This window comes from Ictalurus punctatus, chromosome 7 (genome assembly GCF_001660625.3).
Source record: "Ictalurus punctatus breed USDA103 chromosome 7, Coco_2.0, whole genome shotgun sequence".
NCBI lineage: Eukaryota > Metazoa > Chordata > Actinopteri > Siluriformes > Ictaluridae > Ictalurus > Ictalurus punctatus.
This window is the reverse complement of record NC_030422.2, coordinates 15,976,645-15,998,589: the sequence shown is the minus strand read 5'-3', so window position 1 is coordinate 15,998,589 and position 21,945 is coordinate 15,976,645.

Genomic DNA, 21,945 nt, shown 5'->3' with positions numbered 1-21,945 from the left:
TTTTGCCACTCACAGATATGTAATATTGGATCATTTTCCTCAATGAATAAATAACCAAGTATAATATTTTTGTCTCATTTGTTTGACTGGGTTCTCTTTGTTTACTTTTAGGACTAATATGAAAATCTTATTATGTTTTAGATCATATTTTCACAGAAATAGAGAAAATTCTAAAGGGTTCACAAACATTCAGCCACCACTGGACCTTGATTTTGAATGTTTAACCTGTAAATCATAAATATTACATACATTATCAGTCTCTCTTTAATTGTAGGAGAATAATGTGAACACACTAGCTAGTACAATGCTGCCAAATGAAGTCATGCCTCACAAACTGAGTGTCTCATGAGTGGCACCAAATTAGAAACACTCAACACTAGGTGAGTTACTACATATGCTAATGCACGCCACCAATTGCATGTCTTTCTAATCATGACATACATTGACAGCATAGCACAATCTGATTGTGACTCACAGGCAATTTGCAAAGTGTCCCGACACCTTTAAGAGGTTGGCTCAATCGCCGGTTCACATGTGAGGCTTTGAAAGGGACTAATTAAGCTAATGAGAGGGTGGAAACCAGATACCCAGGTCTCTAGTTAGATTTCATTCCACACATAACACACAAACCTGCCAGTATCATAATGCTAGTACTAAATACATTATGTCTACTAAAGAAATGCTGTGTGCTAGCAACGTAAACCATCACTAGTGCTGTTCTAGCACTGAAATACCCCACTAATACTGTGCTAGAACCTGGAAGAGGCAATGAAAAGTAGCATTTAGCGCTCTCCATTTCATAGCCAGACACACGCAGGTGTCAAATTAACCTCGGTAGAGAACTGAAAATGTAGCAGATGGAGTGCTGAAGTTCTTTTCCTGCTGTCCTTTGGGTGTGTTTATGGTGGAAAAATAGAAAGAACACATCAAGGTAAAGAGCTACATAAATATCTCGTTTATTTTCTCACCCCCTAAGATTAGCCTAATGATTCACAGCAGTGCTGTTTGGTAGCATGCCAAAATGTGGAGTGATAAGGCTCGGTATAGTATTCAAAAGACTAATGGGTATATTTGTAAAAGGCATGAATGTAAAAGGCCCACTCCACACCCTAAAAATAAGTTTCATTTTGTCCTGGAATACAGTGTGAGGTAACCGGTGAGGTATTAAAATTTAGAAGTAGTAAGAAAAATTCAATTAATCTGCTCCAGAAGGATGCTGATATTGAATGGTAAACAAAATTAAACGGAGTTTAAATTGTGCACAAAGGGCTTTCTAAATCCACTTCCTTTCACTTCCCTTTTCACTGCTCAAATATACGGATAAGAACAAAAAGTAATTATACGTACTAATGCTCACTGCCAATTTATTTTCCAAAAACACAGTTCTCAAAAATGTCTTTGGTTTAAAAATAAAAAAAGTCCCTGTTTAGAATTTGAATTAATTTGGAATTGCTATGCCTGGTGCTTTGGAGACGAGCTATAATTCTGTACAAAATGTCGGCTAACTGTATAAATGATTAAAGAAAAAACACAGTAGCTTCCCAACTCATAAATTGTTTTCATTAAAAGAGATATCTGTGCCAAGTTCCAGTCAGTTATTTCACATTTATTTATATATATATATATATATATATATATATATATATATATATATATATATATATATATATATATATATATATATATATATAATATATATATATAATGTGTATGTATATGTGTATATATGTGTGTGTGTGTGTGTGTGTGTGTGTGTGTGTGTGTGTGTGTGTGTACATCAAGGCCTTCTATACTAAAAAAGCCTAAGAACTGTGTGAGCATGCTGCTGTGACCTACATTCCTTCAGCCCCGTTCCCTGTGCACTTCAGAAATCCTTTTGTTATGTCAGGTAGTTGCTGGACGTCTCCCAAAGCCCCTCAGGCTTATTGGTACTGCATGTCTGCAGAACTAATAGAGGACGACCAAAGGTAACAAGGCATTTTGGAACAATGCTGAGCATTAAAATCACAGCAGCAGGGCTAGAGGGTACTGAGCAAGCTTAAAGTGAAATACTACACCTTCAGAAGGCTAGGAGATCTCTGTTACCACCAAATGGACATTTGTACTGTACTTCTCTTCTTGACATTGCTGATGTATTGTGATGAATATTGCCTATAAGAAGGACCTTGTTAATTCAGTAAAAAGGTACACAGTGTTCTACAGAGTCCTGATTAGGCATTAATTACCCATAGTTTGGACATACAATAATGTACAATAACATTATTGTTGTACTAGCAAATTTATAAGTATCTGTATATGTGCAGTTTTTTGTTTAGTCAAGCTTTTGACTTTTATTCACTATATTAAAAAAAGTTTTTGAGAGTTTTTGAAGAGAGTCTGGCAGCAGACACGCACTGTCAGCCACAGTGATGTCTCATACACGCTCTGCCAGACAATTTGTGTAAGGAATGTGTGTACTACTTCTGGTTTCTTTTTCCAAACTTTGGCATTGTTGTGCAATTCCTAGAACTTCTGACTATTTTTTTTCCATGAATATAACCACTGCGACTGCCAATAAGTTTGCAGCACACTATTCTACAAATTACAGCACACTACAGATTACAATGAGCAGTTTGCAAAACAAACACGTGGCACTGCTGTAGGTTCTACAGCTTTATGAGCTTCACTCAGCCTTCAAAAACTGTAAAAGCACCATTACAACCCTGCAGTGTTCATTTCACATGCATCAGCTGAGACTCCTCCTCTGCCCTCCCATCTCTCCATCTCTCTCTCTCTCTCTCTTCTCTCTCTCTCTTTTACACACACATGCATATACACACAGAAATCATTCTGAGAGAAAATCTATTATGCACTTCATCAATCTTTTGGGGTTTTTGGCATTTGTACCAGCCGAATAAATTGTCAGTTATCAAAATTCAATTTCAGGAATGACGTGGCTAAATTTGAGCGGCAGAGTTTTCTATATGTGCCGTATGCCATCCTGCATTATCAAAGGAGTTCATGTCATTCAATTCTCTCCATGGCTGCTACTAAAGCAGCTCAGTGAGTGCAGTTACATTTTTATTTTGCTTAATCATCCCAGAGAAGTATGTTCCTTTCTGATGACAGCATTATTGGTAAAGCGACTGGGCATGAATCTTTGACAGGAGCAGACAAAAGTACCTCTTTAGCACAGCACCTTAGTATGGGAGGAAAGATTGGAGCCATGTTAATGTGTAAACAGGCGGAAAAAAAAGTTTGCTAATAAACAATTAGAAATAATGCAAGTTTAATTCATATTCTTTCTTATAGAGCACATTTGATTTAGTTTACCCCTAAGCGTTAATTAATACATTAACAAACAAACATGAACTAACATGAATTCATAAGACTCGCATCATAGTTAAAGTTAGCCCTTCATATTAGTTTGTGATTATTACATGCCTTAACTCATAATTACTTCATATTTAAGTAATTATTAATTCAGGTATTAGTTCAGGATTATTTATGTACTGTTATTGTACAGCGTTACCATTAATTCCAACAAAAAAGTATATTAGTTGTTTTGTCCTTTTACAATATTCTCAAATGTATTGACTAATACCCATTATTTGCATGCATGTGATATACCCAGCAACGCCTTTAAGGGAGCATCAAGCCAGAGGGGTGAACTTTACACTCAGTGGCTCTCAAACGCCCATGACGCAGCCCCGGTATCAAATTCAATTTACATTGCCATATAACCTTGACTGAAGTTTTGAATCACTTGATTAGTTTTCCACTAAACCTGCTCGATCAGTTTAATAGGATTGTGCTGCTTCTAAAATATGCCTCCTCCTCACAGTAGGAAGCTGTCTCGCTGCCTGGCTATACGTCGTGGCATATTTCACCCTGTCTTGTTTGGTCCTAGAATTAGTGTTGATGTTTAATAAGGCAGCTTTAGCCAATGTTGTGCCTTTTCTTGTTCTTGTTCACCTTAGTATTTGTTCTGTTTGTGTATGCTCTGATAGGACATAATGTTGTTATTCATAGAAATACAGTTATGTTGAGAAAGTAAGTCTACTCCTGCAATGAGCAACATGCTTATCACTATCAGTGCAATGAAAGCATCATGCAGGCTTTGTGATATATGAAGTCATGAGACATGTAAGTCTGTTGGTGTGCCTTGGGGACTCTATGTTAGAGCCCAGAGGTGCTAAAGAAGATGGAGAGAGGTGGGAGAAACACCAAAACATTGACTAAGCAGAAAGAAAAGCCTCAATTATCATAAACATCCGGGCCCACACTCTCCGCCTCAGTAAATCCCTGCGGTCTGCTCATCAACATTCCAGGGGACCTGCCAGATTACTCAAGGCACTCTGTAATTTGCAGTAAAGAATAAAGATGACGCCAAAACAAAAACAAATCCGAGATGCTACAAATTAGGAGTGTGCTCAGTTAGTCTGTCGACGCTGTAAATTTCCAGCGTATAAAAATGTCGTTCCGGGTGCGGGAGTGTGAAGGAATTAATGAGCTGTCCATTTGCGTTACTTTATTCCCTCATGTGGCTGGCATTTCCGAAACGACGGTGAATGAATCTGCCTTTATGGTAATGAAGCTTCAATGCTGGAAATTATTACATTAAATGGATTGCACTGGTTTGGAGTGCAGGAAGGCCTGTGCCAGCTTGTCTCTCTCACTTCTGAACCTCATCCACACAAGACAAGGTTTCAGATGGCCTTGTCTTTCCTGCACTTCACACCACATCTGTCTCCCTTTGAAATACTACTCTGGAGTAAATATGCTTTAAAGATGACATAATGTAAAACATCTTATGATGAAGCAAGTGAGCACTGAAAGCATCGTATGGTTACGCTGAATAACTTGTAAGAACACTTCTAAGATGGCAGTCTCAGGTGTAGTATGTCATGACTCATGGGCTTACACTCAACTCCAGAATGGGGAAAATTATAAACAAAATTATTAATAGAACAAATTATTTAATGCAATGATTAACATTTTCTAATCAGCAATTGAAGAAAATGCTTACGTTTGGTCCATTGCAGGGCACCATGTATGCACACACACATACACCTAGGGGCAATTTGACTTAGGCAGTCTACATTACTGGGATGTTTTTGGAAGGTGGGAGAAAACCAGAGAACCCAGAGATAACTCATGTGGACATCGACAGAACATGCACAACTCCACACAGACAGTAACCCTGGATCAAACTGGAGACCTTGGAGCTGTGAGGCACCAATGCTACCCTCATCACCATATTGCTCCACCCTTCCATTCATCTGATAGAAATAATAGAATTTATTTCCAGTAAATAATAAATAACACCCATAAAAAGTATTTTAAATAGTTGTAAAAGAAAATAAATTCTTGCAACAAAAAAGCAAATATTTGTTCTCAGTATCCAGTATGGATTTACTGAATACAAATAAATTATTATTATTATTATTATTATTATTATTATTATTATTATTATTATTATTGTTGTTGTTGTTGTTAATTAATCAATCAATCAATCTATTTATTTATTTATTTATTTTTAGAAAACTTACAGGTTACAGGACATCTGGTTGAAACTAGAGGTGTGTATTATGATTGGGATCCCACAACATGAAATGAAAAAGTTTTTTTACTTCCACACTCAAGTGATTAGATTGAGAAAGAGCACCACAGAGGAGCAAGCACCAAATACCCAGTCTAACATACAGTGATGGATCATTCATACTTTAAAGTTGTTTTGCGGCTAGTGGTCCAGGGGCTCTTGTGAAGATTTATGCCATCATAAATTCTAGTAGCAGGACATTCAGCCCAAAATCAGCAAGATAATGACCCAAAACATACATCAATATTAACACAGACATGGTTGTAGGAACACAAAATCAATGTTTTGCAATGGTTGATAATGTTGAAATCAGAAAAACTGCATAACATAAGAAAACCTTTTAAGAAAATAAAACGATACAGTGTACCCTATATTTAAGTATGACACATCAATCACTGCAAGTGTTATTATACTCATTGCCATGAAGGGTGTCATATGTATGAAATTGACTGTGCTATCAGTCTGCTTGAATCTGTACCTGATTATTGAAGAACAGATCTTCTGAATGCTCAGTCATCAGGAAATCATGCACAACTTGTGCATGCAAATGCTTCCAGATTGCAACAAAGAAGCTGAGTTTTACGTTGTGGAATTTTTTTTTTTGCTTTTTCTAATACTCATTCATAATACATTATTGCGTCAATAGCGTTTTTTAGTTTGTAGATATGCTCTAGTTAATAACACATAACAGAAAAGGATTCTTGATAACCATTAGATATACCACATCACCAGGCTGTGGCACAAAGTTTACAAACAAAAAGTACTGTTTAGGGATGGGATGAAGAGCTGTAATAATACAAAAGTTTTATCTCGTTTTTTTGCCATAATTTGCTCTCTGAGTCATTATAATCAATTTAAAAAGCTCATTCATTCAATCATTTCAGTAAGGATCGCAGTGGATCCAGAGCCTATCGCTGGAACGGCAGACCAATGCATGGCACCGTGTACACACATTCACACCTAGGAGCAATTTATCTTAGCCAATCCACCTACAGCCATGTTTTTAGGAAGTGGGAGGAAACTACAGAACCCAGAAGAAACCCACACAGACAGAAGGAGAACCCAGAGAAAACCCACACAGACAGAAGGAGAACATAGAAACTACACACAGACAGAAGGAGAACATAGAAACTCCACATAGACAGAAGGAGAACATAGAAACTAAACACTTCAAACTCCACACACTATCCTGAGCTCAGGCTCTAACCCTAGACAACGGAGCTGTGTGACGGTAGCTCTACCCACTGTGATACTGTGCTGCTGCCCCACCACCACCACCATTGTGATACTGCACCCCCGGTTAAAACAAATCACTGATATTCTTTTTAGTTTACAGGTATGATTCATTCACTCATTTCACAAAGAAATGCTGAAAACACTTAAAATTATTCAAACTTGAAATAGCAAAGCACCAGGTGTCACCTTGACAAAAAGACCATGCCAGAGCTCTCTTCAGATAAAGCGCTGATTCAAGAGGGGAAAAAAACTGCTGAAATAAACCAAATCTGTATTTATAACTCAGGTGCTAAATATAAATATATACATTTGTGTTTTCCAATTCACCATGGGTGAGATGCATGGCTGGAGACAGTAGACCCAAATAATTCATCATGTCACCATGAGCAGCGGCGGCAGCAGCAGAAATGCTAGCTGTCCCCTCAGTGGACCTTAGCGCTGATGTTAGAGGTGATTTGGGCAGCACTTCCACTTGTCCCAGGGGCCCTCACTTGTTGAAAAGGGGGCTTACGAGAAGCAGAACATAAAAATATCCCATCCCTTGCCTATACCCAGGGGTTCCCTCAGCCGTTGTGTATCCATTACGATTGCTTTTTGCAGCTCATACATCGATACAGTCCAGCACAAGCAGGCCAGAGGGAGTGTGTGCAGCAGAGCGCGTTGCTACAAAAACCTGTCTCCATGGATCAATAGCTTATTAATACAGGACAATGGGGCATGAGCGCTAGCAGAGACCAGGGTGGATGGGGCAAGTTTTTCACTGACAGACAGACAGTCTGGCAGTGGCGGCGAGTGTTTGGTTGGACCTTTGGGATTATGACCTTTCAGGTTCAACCACAACAAGGTTGTTAGTCACCAGAGCTGGCATATCAACCAATACCTAGTGCTAGAGACTGTGAGTGAGAGGATAATTTCTCAAACAATAGTTTCTTAAACAAATTGAAAAATGTCAAATGTCCTTTTTATTGGGATGATGTTATTAATTTGAAAAACACCACAATTTCTTAGTTTATAAAAAGAACCACACTTTATACCTATAAGCCATGTACCCACAGAACATGTGAAATATATCCCAGACTGATGCTTGTTAAAAAACATGTGATATCTCTTAGACCATGGTTTTTCCTATACTCACAGTCCTACACTGTTTTACATTTTCCCTACTCCAAACACACCAACACGATAGGCTTAATAGTTCTGTATTAGCATATGAGCTAACCCTGCACTAGATATTTATATGCAGATTTATATTAAGTGTATATAAACAGCTTTCATATGCTTCACATGTTCTTCCTGTGTCTGTATGGGTTTCCACTGGGTTGTCTAGTTCCTCACAGCTTCCACAAACATGCTGGTAGATGGATTGGCTACACTAGGTATGGAGACTTGTATCTGCAATGCTTGAGAAAATATTACACAGATTTATCTCTCAATTGTCACCATTTACAGTGCTGTGAAAAAGTATCCTGATTTCTTCTGGTTCTGTGTATATCTCATACTGAGTTGTTTCAGAAATTAAAACAAAATCTAAATGAAAACAAAGGCAACCTGAGTAAACACAAAATACAGTTTTTAAAAGATAATGTTGTTTATTGAAGCAAAGAAAAGTTATCCAATACCAACTGGGCATGTGTGGAAATGTATTTGCCCCCATAGTTACCAATTCCCCACATCAATGAAACTGCATTCATAATGGGGTTTAGATGGACTAGACACAACCAGGCCAGATTACTGCAAACCCTGTTCAGTCAAATCAACACTTAAATAGAACTTTTTCAACAGCAAGTTGAAAGTAATTCCAGAAATTATGAAGAAGAAGCTGATTGAAATATATAAATCTGTGAAAAGTTACAAAACTGTTTCAAACGCTCAGGGACTCTAAAGGACCACAGCGAGAGCCATTATCTCCAAATGTAAAAAATCAGCACAGTAGTGAACCTTCCCAGAATTGGCCGATCTTCCAAAATTCCTCCAAGAGCACAGCAACTACTCATCCAGCAAGTCACAAAAGAGCCAAGGACAACATCTACAGGCCTCTCTTACATCAATAAAGGTTTATGACTACACTATCAAAAAGACACTGGACAGAAACTGCATCCATGGTATGATGAGGCGAAAACCACTGCTAACCCAGAACAACATTAAGGCTCGTCTGAATTTTGCCAAAACACACCTTGATGATCCTCAAATCTTTTGGGAGAATGTTCTGTGTATTGATGAGTTGAAAGTGGAACTGTTTGAAAGACAGGGGTCCCGTTACATCTGGCATAAACCAAACACAGAATTCCACAAAAAGAATATCATACCTACAATCAAGCATGGTGGTGGAAGTGTGATGGTGAGGGGATGCTTTGCTGCTTCAGAGCCTGGGAAACTTGCAATAATTGAGCGAAACATGAATTCTGCTCTCTACCAGAAAATCCTAAAGGAGAATGTCCGGTCTTCAGTCCGTAAGTTGAAACTCAAGCGCAACTGGATTATGCAGTTATGCATTATTTATGTTTAAGGGGCAATTAGCATTTCACAATGGTGATGTGTGTTGGATTTATATATTTTTTTTGCTTCAATAGAAAAAAAAGAAAAAAGAAAAAGAAACTGCATGGTTTGTTTACTCCAGGTGCCTTTGTTTTATGTTGTATTTTGTTTGATGATCTAAAACTATTTAGTATGAGGTATACACAAAAACAGAAGAAATCAGAAAATACTTTTTCACAGCACTGTATCTTGTAATTACTGCATAATACCAAGCAACTTGTTAATAAGTTATTAAGTTAATATTACTCAGTTGCAACTTTTTTTAAAACCTTGTACTACATTCGAATTATTTTCACCCAACAGCAGCTTTTAAAAAAAAATTATATATATATATATATATATATATATATATATAAATTATGAGTTAATACCATACAGTTGTGATTTCACATCTCACGACTGCACATTAGTTTTTCACAATTGCAACTTTTTGTCTCACCATTATTTATCAATATCAAACAATTATGACTTCTGTATCCAGCAATCATATACCACAACAAACCCAGCAGTGTATAAACAAACAATATAACCAAGTATTCATTTCAGTGGGAATTGGCCATTCTCGGAGAATGTCTTAGGCTGAACAGGATAACATGCCTGGGGTGTTGGTGTGGCTTATTAGCCTCGAAATAGCCTGATAAGCAGAAGCATGAAGTCGCACTAAATCAGAATTAAGAAATAAAAAAAGTCGCAATTGCAAGAGAAAGCTGTGTAATATCTTCTCATACATGGTGGAAACCAGCTTCCATACCTAGGTGTGAATGAGTGTGCTAATGTACAGTATGTGTGCATAGTGTCCTATAATAGACTGGCATCACATCCAGGACGTACTCCTGGAATAGGCTCCAGATCCACCACAGCCACCTTACAGATATATTAATGGCAAGAAAAAAGGCACAATCAATATCTTACTAAACAAACTTACATTTATGATCCAGTTTATGTGCTACTTATTTACAATTATCAGTGTGCATCTTCAAGTGCTTGTTACCTAAATATCTATTCAAATTTTTAATAATAATAAAAAACAATTGAACAAATATGCACTTTTAGGTCTTTTACCTTCATCTGTGTGGGATTTATTTATGACCTATCATATTAACTTGCAATAATCGGACTGTTGTTATCGGACCAAGAAGGTCCGATAACAACAGTAATCAATCAACTGCCAAGGGCTTTGTTTTGTCTACACACACAACAACATGGCCACCGTTTTGTAGTGATGCACCGAAAGGAAACATCGGGGCCAAAATTGAATTCAGGATGCACTTGGTTTAAACCAAAACCGAAAAAAAAAAAATTTAAAACCCATTTTAATTTTTTTTTAGAACTGTGTTAATATTTGACTTTTTAATTCATTACATGAATTGAATGAATCTGAATTGAAAAACTATTGAAAAATGATCACACTTTTATTGAAATGAACACACCAAAACAAAAACAATATTAAATATATTATTCTTCATTCAGTTCTGCAACAGTCAAATTTAACAGAATTTTTATCCGATTATCCAAATAATGTAACGTTAACCATTATGATCTGCAAAACAGCAGTCAAGTAATGAACTTAGCAGCTCTAGGCTAGCATCTTGCAAATACAAAAAGTTTAAATGTGCTGCACAATTATTTTAATAAAAACAACAGACAGAATGGCAGAGGGCCTCTGTTCTGTTGTTGTTTTGCTGTACTCTGCATATTGAACTGGATGTCGTGTTTACACGTGGTGTATCAAACCTCTTGAGGAAAAGTGCTTCATCACCGGACCTCCTCTTGAAATTTCTGCTAAACAAACACTGCAGATGGCAAATTTGATGTCGTTATCAGAAACTTTTAAGTATTTCCAAACTGCTGACATGATCGCCCTTTGCCAGGTAGTGCCGTGATAACCGTAGGTTTTCAGCCTTTTTTCTCTTTCAGCGGACAAAATTTCCCTACTTTTGAGATGTCATGTCAGTTGGGCACATGTTAATTTTGCTAAAAAGTAACAGATAAATCAATTCTTTGTCTGACACACTGGTAGGTTCTGCAAGTGTGTATTGCACAAGGCAAGTAATATCTCATTTTGTCAGAGTAAAGGAGGGTAGAGTCCTACTGTATACCCACACATGCACAGACACACACACACAGACAGAGGGATGTGTGCCAGTTCTTGGAGGAGGTGTTTTCCATTCAGCAGCCCTGCAGGGAACCTGTTTACAGTTTTTATTACAGCGGCATGGAGGTCCACGCCACACACTGCACTCCTCAATGAATAAATCACTCCCCTGCTGTGCTTGGGGTAGAGGGATCATGCCACAGGATGGGGAAAAGAACTTGCAGCTTCAGTCTGTCCTCAACCATTTATTACGTGTGAAAGGAAGTGGCTCATCTATGGCCTGGTGGCCAGGGATTGTTTATCACTCTAGCTCCTTTGGTTGGATGTAGCACTCCTCCACTAAAAAGATTGTTAGTGCATTTCTCCTGCATTTCCTAAAAGATTAAACATTTTTACCCAATAAAAGCACAAAGATCACATAATGCTTTATATCCATCCAAATTTGATCCAATTTGATTTACATACAGCTGCATTTAGAGCTCTACTTCACACAGATTCTTATATTATAGAATAATTTCTCATACATTGGTAAATCAAATGTCCATCCAGTGATGAAACAGTATCTACATTCCCATGCAGTCATAACAAGGTGATAGGGATTGTTCTTTGTGCTGTATGAATGATCACCTTCCTCAACAAAATCACTACTCCTAAATTATTAACATAACCACTGTAATAATTTTACCTATTTTACTATTTACCAAATGTGCAGCAATGTGTTGTTGTCTGCAGTGGGATGTGTGTGTGTGTGTGTGTGTGTGTGTGTGTGTGTGTGTGTGTGTGTGTGTGTGTGTGTGTGTTTGTGTTTGTGTGTGCGTGTGTGTGTGTGAAGCAGTGATGTGAGTGATTTGGAGAACTGAAGTGATTCAGGAGGCTAGGGACCTAGCTGCCAGTTCATTATCAAAGTTCATGCATCGTATTTACCCCAGTGCGATTACCTTAACAAGGGACATAAATCATATCATTAATTCAGACGATTACCATCAAAAATCTATAAAACTGTAGCATGTTTCTCTGCCCAGTCACCATTCATTTTGTATCCCTGATAAAAAAAAGTGAGAGGAATGAGAGAGAAAGAGTTATATATCCAATTATGTTGCCATCTACTCTATGCAGAGTTTAGTGTAGGGGTTTATAGCATTTCACTGCTAGTGCTCCAGCTTGCATATTGAAGATTTGGTTACTAAATAGAATACAAACATGGTCATGGACTAGATATTATCTATAACCATATATGTCAGTAAATGTTCCTCACAGTGCCTCACAGTTCCAGAACCTGGAGTTCGATCCTGAGCTCAGATTACTGTCTGTACAGAATTGTACATGTTTGCCCTGTGTCTGTTTGGGTTCCCTCTGGTACCCTAAGGTGTATTCTTTATTGTACCCAGGGGAGGCTCAGGTCCAAAAACCAGGATAAGGTGATAACTGAAATCAGGATAAGCAGGATAATGCAGTTACTGTAAATGAATGAATGAGTAAATAAATAAATACACTATATCTACTAGGAAAGGTATGCAGTTATGAGCGTGATTAATGTCTTGACCTGGATACAAAGGGTTAACTCTTGAGTGAGGTAACCATTTGGAACAGACTAAACACCCTGGGACAGATATCTTCTTTAATTCATACTCTGAAAAGTTACATTCCAGGAACTGGTTAGTGAGATAAACTGTTTTCAGAATGGGAACCAGTGCAGAACAACTGACACCATGGTGCCCACAGCCTGGCATGACTGAATGAGCCAGCTCTCTCGGTTTCTCCCCCTGCTGAATTCAGATAGATGTGGTGCAGTCCAGATGAGTTAGGCTAACATGGACCCCACCTGCTCCTCTCACCAATGGTACACCCCCTCCCCTCCTCAACCCCTCCGCAGATCCATTTAATTTAACCTTCCTTCTCCATCCTCCAAGTGGCCACCTTTCAAACAGTGCCCACAACCCTGCCAGCCCTGGTAAGAGGAGGACAGGTAAAAACATAAGAAGAAGGGGCTTAAGTGATTGTCAGTGTTTACTCACTGTTCCCTAGACAGGGCCCCCTGACAAACATCTATCAGTGGAGACAGGCTGTTTTCACCAGGGCCTCGGCCCCCAGGAGCGTGTGGAGTCTGGCCATCTTATCGGCCCATCTGGCCCACAGTGCTCTGTCCCAGACTGCTGTCCCTCTGCTACAATCTCATCTCCTCACATCAATCAAAGCTGCTTTTGGGGGGTCTGTGCTTTTTTCCAGGACACATTCTCCCTCAGCTGTTGTCTTCCCCCTCATCCTATTGCTTTTTTTTGCCTTCCGTTTTCTCGGTAGTGTATGCCTTCCTCTTCTTGCCTTCACATTCATGGATAGCTGTGAAGATATACTCTGATACTCTTCACCACTTCCTATATGATACATATAATATAATGTACTGTACTTCATAAAAAAGTAGCTGTGGTCAATAAACAATATGTACACATATTCTAGTTCAGGTAATCAATAACATAATGTACAAAAATAAAATGTAAAACCGTAATATGGATACATAAGCAATTCCTGCTTGGAATAATTTGCTTCAATATTTCTGACTTATTTTCTGTTTCTTTTAATGAGCTTTACTGTACCCTCTTATGCTACCTATCATACCTTAATACAAAAGTGCTGTTGGATTCTCAAATCTTATTGGTTGTAAGGTAATGATTAATTTTCTAGAACAGCACAGCTCTGACAATGCCATTTGTAATTCAAATGACAGATTTAATATTAATGCATTCATTTTAATGTTATTGATTCTGTAGTACCAACTCATTCACAGGGACTTATATGGTGAACGGTCTACATAATCTTAGGCTAATAATAAATGGATTAAAATGTGTTGTAATTTAATAAAGAAGAGCATACACCGGCCACTTTATTAGGCACACCTATGCACATGCCAAATTATCCCAAATCAGGTAATCATGTGGGAGTAGCACAATGCATTTAAATCAAGCAGATACAGGTAAAGAGCTTCAGTTAAACATCAAACATCAAGATGGGGGAAAATGTGACTGTGGCATGGTTGTCGGTGCCAGACAGGCTTGTGTGATTATTTCAGAAACTGCTGATCTCCTGAGATTTTCACACATAGCACTGTCTCTAGAGTTTACACAGAATAATGTGAAAAACCACAAAAAAAAAATTCCAATAAGGGGCAATTCTATGGGCAGAAACACCCTTTTGATGACAGATGTCAGATGAGAATGGGCAGATGGGTTTGAGCTGACAGAAAGGGTACACTGATTAAAATTATCACTCTTTACAACTGATGTTAGCAGAAAAGTAACTCAGAACACGCAACATGGCAAACCTTAAGTTGATGGGCTACAACAGCAGAAGACCACTTCAGATTCCAGTTCAGTCAGCCAAGGACAGGAATCTGAGGCTACAATGGTCACAGGCTCACCAAAACTGGGCAGATAAGATTTAAAAAACATCAGCTGGTCGGAAGAATCATGATTTCTGCTGGGACATGCAAATGGAAGATCAGAATTTGGCATCAACAGCATGAATCCGTAGAGCCAGCCTGCCTTGTGTCAACAGTTCAGGGTGCTGGTGGTGGTCTATTGGTGTGTATATAAATCTAATGGTGTGGTGTTATGGCCACAAATTTCCATTTTATAATGGATACTTTCTGGCATGATATTGTGCCATGTCACAAAACTCAAGTCATCTTAAACTTGTCCCATGAACGTGACAATAAGTTCAGTGTACTTCAATAGATCCAATAGAGCACCTTTACAATATGGTTGAACTAGAGACTTGAAGCATGAACGTGTAGCTGACAAATCTGCAGAAAATTAATGTGATGGAATAATCTCAACATGGATCAGAATCTCAAAGGAATGTTTCCAACATCTTGTGGAATCCATGAAAAACTGAAGATGTTATGAAAGCAAATGGGAGTCCTACCCTGTTTTAGTATGGTGTTCCTAATAAAGTGGCTGGTGAGTGCATAATGATTGTTATGGTGAAGTTTCCATTAACGAGACATTTATTTAAGATTATTTAACGCATCACACCACCCCATTGTTGATTGTGTTCCACCCCTTTGTGTATTATTCCTTTCATATACACTAGTGCCCAGCTGTCCTGATATTTTTCTAACATCATGCATTCAGCTTGTGAATAAACCATTCACCCCCTCATGCATATTGCATCTTACTATGTTGCCACATAGTCCATGCATTATGATATGGATTGTATCTTATAGTTTCTGAAAGTACAGAATGGATACAGGTGGAATGGGGTTGAAAAAACTAGGAATATCAACTGCAGTATATGTGTCATTTTCAGGGCAGCTTCCGACCTTCTTTGAAAATTATGCTTTTACCTTTAGAACAATTTTTACTGGAAAATCTGGGACATTCTACAAGACAACAAACCTGCTGTCACACTCTACCATGCGGGCGATGTGGGTTGAAGGCTTTCTTGGATTTGTTCTCATTTGGTTATGGTTCTGTAATATTAACTTTAGTTGCATGAGTTGCATAGAGGCCCACTACTCAAATATTAGCTAAGTCATAGTTAGATTTGGTGTGGACTGTAAAAAAAAAAAAAAAAAAAAGTACTTTTTTGTATTTGACATTTTTAAAAATGTTTTTATATCTTGATGAATTGTGAACTGGTATGTAATATAAATCAGGCAGACCACTGTCTGTTTGCAGCATCTCCCAAATGGCTGTTGTCCTATGCTTTTCACACATAGTGAATCGGTGGACAAAAGCATTTTAAGGGTTAAAGAAAAATGGCACAAACCATGCAAACAAACAGACAGGCCACAACCAGGAAAATCCCATCTGAATCTTATAGACACTAGCCAAAGACTATGTTGTAAGAAGTAGAAGTTGAGTTTTCATTGTGCACAGGTGCATCAAAACTAGACTAATTCAACTTCTAATTGAAATCCATTCACCGTACAAATAGCAAACCCTAGGTCAGGTCAGACTATAGGATGGAACTTGGGGTTGCTACTCATATTAGAGGACCCATTTACCAAACCCCACATGAATATCATTTTATTAATCAACACCCTATGTAGCTGTGATTTGTAGCATAAAAATGCCGTTGTCCCTCAAAAAGAAAAGATAATTCCACTGTGTTGGTTCTGTGTACCCTAGAGTAGTTTGAGGTTAATGTTTTACAACAGCATCGTATCTACACCATGGGAAAATAAGGAGCTGATTAGTATTTACAAGAGCACTTAGAGTCTGTTTGCTCTGCATGTTCCTCACATTTAATGACTATTTACATGTTACACAAACAAATAAGCTGGCCTGTTTGCATACGCAAAAGAACAATGGTAGGTTATGAAGGCATAAATGAAAAAAAAATAAGGATGTGGATACTGGAAAGAACTCCCATTGCTCAAAAAGAGACAGAAGCCAGCCAAAACATCATAGGGTTCCCACTTCATGTGTCACAGCTAAGATGATGGGGTATGGATGGCATTTTGAGAACAGACACTCCGCTCATCATCGGGCATCAGAAATTATTTTAATACATGTAAAAGCTTTGTGTCTGGAAAATCAAACCATCTTGACACTTCACTTTGCATTGACAAACTACTGCATGTAATGGGGGCACAGTTTATTCCCCATCTCTGCAACACCAGACTGAACTGATTTGACATTTTGATATGAAATATAAAGGCTAACAATATGTTTGATATGAAATTTCAATAGATTGAGTGACTAGCCAGTTCCATCAGCATTTCTAATCAGTTAGGTTTTATAAAGGTGATAACTGGATCCATGACTGGAAAGTGCTTTTATGCTCACATTTATAGCTTATAGTGGAAGGTGCCATTTTTTGCAGTTTCTATAACTCCCTCTGCTAGCATTGTTTGCTACCTTAGATAAAAGGTAGACTCCATACATCAGTATTCAATCTTATCCTAATGCAAATGTAGATGTCTATGAGGGAAGAAACCATATTGTAAAACTAACATGTTATATAGCACAGGTGAGGCTTTTAGCATGGAAAAGATCAGTTTAAAACGGGAAATCGAATAAGCGATTCTAGAGGTCATCAGTGCTTGGTAAGTTACTCAAAAAAGTAATCCACTACAGATGACTAATTACTATCTTAAAATTGTAATTTGATTACTTTACTGATTACTGCATGTAAAAAGTAATCAGATTACTAATTAAGTTACTTTGATGTTACTTTCAAAACCTATCAAACCAAAAACTACACTACAAAGTGAAATTCAGTTCTTTACTAATTTTAGCGTGCGTCAATCTATGACATGATCAGAAAAGTTGGATTTATCATAAAACTTGTCTCAGATGTTGTTAGTGTTTGTAGGACTACCAGACCGAGAACATATAAAACTTTTCTAACCAGGCTAGTTTGGTGTCGCTAGCCAATCATGTTCACGTAAGCTGGAGCTCATATAGACATTTACACACCTTGTTTTCCAGCTCAGCATCAGAGGATGTTACTGTTTCAGTTTCAACCATTTCACTGGCTTAAAAGAAAAATCAGCGTATATCCATTTTTCTTCACACTGACTCTTTGAGCTAGCGTTTGGCAGTATTGAGAGCTGTCTGCCAGTTAGACACGAGTATTTCCATGTATTTTCCTGTAAACCCTGTCTGATCGGTCTCACCTCCATTCACTGAAGATATAAAATTACAACACCGGCGTCTTCTTTTACTGGCATTCAGTTACGTAGTGACAAATCACTCCAAGTGGAGAATTTTTCAAGGCTAAAGAAAAAATTTGGGGGGTTTATTTTTAAAATGCATTTTACTTAATATTGTTTTCTTAACAATACATTTGTAATGCAACTAATGTAATTTTATTGACATCAGTAATTGTAATCAAATTACATAAATTTAAAATGTAATGCGTTACATTATTGTGTTATCAGAAAAAGTCATTAGATTACAGTAACACATTACATTGTACTTTGTAACGCGTCTCCCCCAACTCTGGAGGTCATTAAATAGGCCGAGTGATTAGTATTCACGTGGCAAGGATTAACAGATTATATGAGTGCTTCGTAGAGGCTGCATCAGCATCAAACTCAATCAGTTTTCATTTTCCAATGTGAGGACACTGTTTCTCCTCCTCTCTGTTCAGGCCTGGCATTAATATTAATGGGTTATGGATCAGCTTGAGAAGCAAACATCATTAAAAAAAACACTCACTGGCTCAAGTGTCCTGGTCACAATGAAAGGTTTTCATAATAATGATATAATTTCTCTGATCTAAAGTTTTGTCTTGACTAAAATGTCAGGGTCAATGTATATGAGTCAAATATGAAAAAGCTTTTCAAAGTAGTAATAAAAATAATGATTTAAAAAAAAAAAATATTTCTGGGAGAAATTTGTTTACTTTTAATTGTGAATTTAATGTTAGAAGTGTAACGCAGGCCGTTATTCTAAATGTTATTGTCATTTAATCCTGTAAGTAAGTTTGCCCATTCATATACTAAATGATATCCATCTCAAAGGTTTATATGTTCAGAAGATATCAATAATTTATTTTATTCAAGTGCAAATCACTAAGTACTAGAGATCTAATATACATAATAAATATATATATATATATATATATATATATATATATATATATATATATATATATATATATATATATATATATATATATATATATATATATATATATAATTATACCTCCTATCTGTGCAAATTAATATCAGCTGGGTTAGTACATTGATGGTCTATAAAAAGGCTTTTCGTTACCAAGGTGTCACACAAGAAACATCTCATGATGGGTAAAGTGTGATAATTTCCCCCATCTATAGAGTCTTTTGGGATGCCCTGTAGTTAACATAGTAACGCAGGTACAAGAGGGCACACACACACACGCACGCGCGAACCCGAACATGCACACACGTGTATACAGTAATATGATTTAAAGATGACACAGTACAGAGCCTCTGGGCACTATATCAATGCTACATTTCCTCAAGCAGAGAGAAGGAAGGATGAATTTCTGTCCTTGGAGAGAGAAGTGCAATTAAGGAAGGACCAGGAGAGCAGATCGTCCAGACATCACTCGTTTTTCAGGCTCCTCATTTACCCAGTCTCACTCTCTTTCCTTTCTCTCACTCTCTAAAGGATAGCCATTTGATGACAACACATCACTCTTAACACCTAGGACCATCTGCTTGATCTGAGATAGTGTCATATCATGGCCCACTTTCCTAAGACTCATGAAAGCTGTAGTTGCATTAAATCAACGCATGTAGCAGAGTTTCCAAATATAATTTAGGAACATCATGATCATATGCATCAGAAATACCATGGGAGGTTTGAGATGAGAGCAAAACCATGGTGTATAACGTATTATAATACATGCCAGTTAAATTGATAATGTTTTATCATTATTGTTACAACCCACTATCTTTGGGATGGGAAGTTTTTTTTGTGTGTTGTGCCATATTTTGTGTGCTGGTCTGAACTCCCTCCCAGAGTTTCCAGCCTGCCCTAGCCTGCCTTGCTCCCGCCTACTAGGATGACATCACTGATTGGCGGCCATATTTAAAGAGGAAGAGGCGTGAGAATGGTGTGATTCGTTGTTAGGAGATTGTTTGGGTTGTGTTGCTGGCCCTTGTGGCTATGGAATAATGAGTCCCTGAACAAAGGGGGGGTCAATATCAAAAGTAACAATCAGAATCTGATGTGTTCACCAGCTGTTTTAAGTACTACAGTGCATCTCATCCTCATGGATTGCACCAGATTTGTCAGTTCTTGCTGTGAGATGTTACGTCACTCTTCCACCAAGACATTTGCAAGTTCTCGATCGCTTCTGGGGGGATAACATGTAATTTTCCACTGCAAGGTTGATCAGCTGTCCTTCCTGTCTCCCTGTAGCACTGTCTTATGCGTCTTATATTACAGACATTGCAGTTTATTGCTCTGGCCACATCTGTAGTCCTCATGCCTCCCTGCAGCAGGCCTATGGCATGTTCACGCAGGTGAGCAGGAACCCTAGACATCTTTCTTCTGGTATTTTTCAGAGTCAGTAGAAAGGTCTCTTTAGTGTCCTAAGTTATTGTAACTCACCTTAATTGCCTGTAAACTGTTTGTGTCTTAAGGACTGTTCCACAGGTGCATGTGCAATAACTGTTTACGGTTCATTGAAGAAGCATGAAAAACATTGTTTCTCAAGGGATGTTTCTTTTTTTTTTGCTGAGTATATATATTCATTAATGTTTGTGAAAATATAAATGAATTGTACAAAGCTCAATTTACTCAATCAATTCAGTATCTTGGCTGTGGCTTTCTATATTCTCTCTTCTCCCAACCTTGGCTATAAAAAAAGAAAATTAGACAGTATTACTCATAAGTGAATAATTGATACCCATTTAAAAATTTAAATGAACCGGCGATAGGTTTTCAAACTGTGCCTCATTTGTCGGAGCATAAGAGAAAGCCTGTCGTGTGAAAATGTATGTTTCAGTAGCAACATGAGCAATGTTCCACTTCTGTGTGACCTCATCAATTCACATATACCCTTCTCAACCACATTAGAGCTGTTTGTGAATTTTCTTAACTTCAGTTTTCTGAGAACCACATAATGTTTAGTCTTAAACGAGAATTCCATCCTGAAACAGATTAAATATATTTATATTGAAATATTTGATTTGGTGATTCCGGTGCTATTTTGATTGTTGGTGGTGTATTTTTGTTATTCCCATGAGAAAACAGTTGTGTACTGCTGGGATGTCACAGGGATACATTGCTTGTGCAGTTACAAATTTTTCATTGATCTCAAACATAAGTGATAATGCTCTAATTTTGACAGAACTCCTAAAAATGGAAGCGCAATAGCATATTTTTTCCACTCACCATATTGCAGTGTCATTCAAATTCATGCTAATGAGAATTTCAACATAGACGTAGTGGAGGCAACAAAGGATGGACTCAAAGTTGCAATGCTACAAGATGATGTAGTATTGACTGAGCTAGTTAGGGATCTATGAGATGACAGACACAATGGCATTGACTGCAACATTAGCATGAACTTTGGATGGAATATTTGGAATCTGATCTGTTTGAGAAGAGTGTACAGATGTGGAGGTAAGGTAGCTGAACAGACTAAACAACTACACCACTGTTGAATTGCTCTAATGTAATTGCGACATGTAACATTCTCTTGTATAATATTCCTTAAATTTTTCATTGCACTTTTGAGGTCCCAAAATGAACTTAAGTCTGACAGCTCTAACACTGTAAGCACCATCATCCTCCTTAAAAAGTGGCCTGGTGGAGATAAGACTGTCCCTGAAATATACTGGCTCAAACAGCATTCTCAGAGAAGGCAAGCAATTATGGTGACTTCAACTTGTCAGTTTCAATATGGAGCTATGCAACTAAGCGAATGCATTTCACAAGTTTGACAGGATACTTTAAGAAAAAATATCTGTTGAAGTAACCTTTTGGGGTTGCGCCATTGAACTGTTCTGATACTTGTCCAAAAGTAAAAATAAAGAGAAGGGGGATATGAATCAGAC